Raw genomic sequence first — 3834 nt, 5'->3', positions numbered from 1 at the left:
CTGCAGTTGCTTAGCATTTACTTAATCTCGAGCAAACTCCTGCGCTCCTACACGTCCACTATTTTATTTATCGTTCTTCTGTGGTGTAATAGTGCCCTTGTTCTTTTTATTGTGCTTTGTATTCGTCCTTCTGTAGTGTGCACCATATTTTGTAAAGTGCCAGTTGAATTCCATGGTAAAATAAAAAAATGATGCGTTGGTTGCGCAGAGTATTCTATATTTAAATTTAACCTAGTCTTTCAATATCTATAACATTTCTCTCTGCTCTTTTTAGATTGTCACCACTATGCTGCGAAAATTCCCCACACCTTTTCACCTAAGAAGTCAGATGTCGGTGCTTCTGATCTGCTCTATTTGTCGCTAACTTGCCACTGCTACATCCGGATTCTGTTACCATATAACGCCTTTGTTTTGTATGTATCCGCTATCTTGGTTGGGATTCCTTGGAAGATTGTTCTTTCTTTTCTTCCTTTTTACGCTTAAATTTGGTAGTTGTGGCGCCATTCGCAACTTTCTTGAGTGTTGTGAGTTCTTTGTTCGCTCAATTGAATGCTTTTTCTAATGCTTGTAATGTGTAGCACTAGATTATTGAATACATTTAATTTTTTACCTCTATGATATTATTGAAGTGGTGGTATATCATTACAAACTTTTCTACTTAATTTACTTCAAAAAGTACTTCTTATACATGATCTGTTTCAAGAATATTCAACGTTTTTATTCTTTCTTTTCTCCCGCCACAACTTCATTGGTAGTTCTAGTTATCAAACTATCCTCCAGACAATATTATGTTGATTCCACAAATGCTTGAGTCAGTACTATATCTGATGAAAAGAAGAATTAGACATTACCTTATGCCTCCCAAATCTCTTTCTCATCCTCTTGCTCCTGATTTTTTCAAATATTGTTATCACAATCTCTGGTCATATTAATAGCCACAGTCAGTATCACCATTTGTGCAGTACAACATATCCATTATTGTGTAAAATACGTGGAAAAATTGTCTCATCCTGAAGTATTATTATCATCTTTCTTGTAATGTCCTGCTTCCGTTTTATCACATTTTATAAACCCCTTTCCCTGCTTCCGCAGCTACAGTAGCAATTCATTTAAAAATTTCACTGGATTCTGTTTTTAGATTATCGTCCAGTCAGTCTTCTCATTGTTATGGTGACGCTCAAAATCAAGCTTTTTTTGAAATCACAATATTCAATATCCTTTCTGCGTTTTCTTTAATAAAATTCATTTTGATCTCGCACTCACTCACTTACCACCATTGTACCCTTGCAATTTTTGTAAGTGTTTATGTTTTGGTCGTCCATTTAGTTTACACCAATACTCTTATAATACCGATAGACACACTCACAACACTCTTCTTTTATTCTGATTCTTCTTATTATTATATTAGTATATACACAGTCATAACATTATTTCCCTTCTGATATTACCATTATTAAGAAATTATTATAAATTTAATAAATTTCCGCAACAATTTTCAAAATGCTAGAATGTTGCAAAACTCACAAAAACAGCAGCCATACTCAGAAAAAAATTCTTATTTACAGGAAAACAGGAGTCCTGCACTCTTTGCCCTTCCCACTTACAATTTTCGGTGCATTCTGCCTCTTTTTGATTAGATTTTCAATCTGAGACTGCTACCCCACCTTCTTTTGTTTCATATTCTTGTTGTGGCTTGTAATTTGAATCCTTTACGCACTTCTTTTTTCCACCTTCTTCGACTTCTTTGCAACCCTCTTTGCAGTTATCCCCTGTTCCTTTCTTTTGACAACTCTCATCTGTCTCGGTAATCTTTATGGTTTCTGTGTTTGTTTTTTTTGCTTTTTCTTCCTGAAATTGATTTGCTAAGTTTGCAACGGCTTCTCTGTTCATTATATGCTGGAGAAGTATGCTTTTTCTTAGGTCGCCATCATCGCCAACCGTGCTGACTGCTTTATCGACTGTGTTTTTACCCTCGATTTTTTTGACAGCCACCTTTTCTAGTGCTTCCCTGATCTTTTTTGGTTGCTGGTCTGTTTTTGATGCTATTGAGTCTATTAATTGCTGAGCCCACCCTTCAACGTCCAGCGGTTTTGCTTGGGGATGCTTTGCTTGTAGTACTGTTGTTATCATGGATTTCACTTTGTTTTCCTGTATTAAGTTCTCGATTACGTTTTCAGCTGATTCACCGCATGTTGTCGGGTTGACTGTTTTGAGGTCTACTAGGGCTTTGTAAAGCTTTTTTGGCATCGTATCGGCTGCTCCCCCAGTGAGCTTCCACTGAGATGCTATGTTGTTTCGAGTGCTGAATACTGCTGCGTTGCTGCCGCTATTAGCCGGTGTGACCTCTATCAGCTGCGACGCAAAGTCATGGGGGCCTGATGACTGGGATAGGTCGGCCGCTGCCGGCACACCGCCGCTTTTGTGCAGAAACATGCATTTTGTATTGTCTGTCCCGTCGAGCAAACTACCTGAATTTATGGTTGGAAAGCCACTTGCTGATACTAGCTTGTCATCAAAGGGTTGCGGTTCGCCGGTTGTCGCGAATTCTGGTGCCTTACATTCGAAGCCGTTAAGTTTCGTGGACGTTGCTGCCGTGTTTCCTGCCACGCTAAGGCAATAGGCGGTCCCGGTTCCGCCGTTAGAAACTGCCTTGAGTAAAGAGATAAATTCGGCAATCCCGCCTGCGGTGTTCGCTCCCCTGGCCGTTGCCTCGAGCCCCTTTGTCACAATGTCATCATGCTGTTCTACCGCTTGGTCTACGCAGTCCTGGGCCGCCATGGAGATCGCATAGTACACCAGACTCGTATTGGTATTGTGTGTTGCCGCTGCTCCTGCAAGTGCTTGAAGTTGGACCTTGCTTGCTGCTGCAATTGCGTTCTTTATTGTCTGCGCTTTTTGACTTGCATGCTGTCCTATCTTGCTTAGGAACGTCGATAGTGTGCACAACTTTTCAACCTCGACCCATTTGAACGGCTTTTTCGTCGTCGCCTCCGTGTTGCTGCACACTACGTGCAAGATATACGCAAAAGATAGTGCATAAGCTGTCAATTGAGATTGTTCTGGCCACATGGATGTGCGGTGCATGTGCCGGCGCTCTTGAAGCTTCAGAGAGGTAAACTGAGAGGTATGCTATGTTGTGGATCAAGTATAAATATGTATTGTTTTCGGTGCATATGCTAAAAAATAGTGTACGCTATTGCTTTGCTTTACCAAATCTCTGTATTTGACAAAGGAAGTTACCGTGTGTCTTCTATGATTTCGTCGGGACGGTTATAATGTTGACGTTAAAACTCTTTCGAACTGTGGTACGATTATATACGACACTTGAGCCCGTTAAGCTTTTTCACTGTATCTGTTTCCATAACATGTCATATTTTTGTTAAAAATACTAGACATTTCACTTCTTTAGACTACCATCAATCGAAGTCACCGCGGGCACTAATCAAGTAGTTTGCAATACCCATTTCTGCACACCTTTGGATGTTTTAGCTTCTAAGTTCGCTTTCACTTCCCATTTTTCGAGACTTATTGAGACACTGCAGCTGCAACCCCCGCCTCTAGATTTACGTTGATTATTCGTGGCTGTTTCATCCCCCAGTTGCCTGTGTATGGTCTGGTTAGCTTAACCACTGCAGGCCGAGAAGGTGCAACTCTCTTAATGCGGCGAACCGTATCTAAATAAAATCTAACTGGTTCTGGAGTCTGAACTCCGCTTGGTATCGTGAGCCGTCTATCACATTCTTTACAATAATGATACACTTACAACAGTCTCCTATCAATATTATCATTATTATTATTATTACTGTTCTTATTATAATATTCGTATATACACAC

This window comes from Trypanosoma equiperdum (assembly GCF_001457755.1).
Source record: "Trypanosoma equiperdum strain OVI genome assembly, contig: ctg_776, whole genome shotgun sequence".
NCBI classification, from domain to species: Eukaryota; Euglenozoa; class Kinetoplastea; order Trypanosomatida; family Trypanosomatidae; genus Trypanosoma; species Trypanosoma equiperdum.
Note: the sequence above shows the minus strand (reverse complement) of the source record.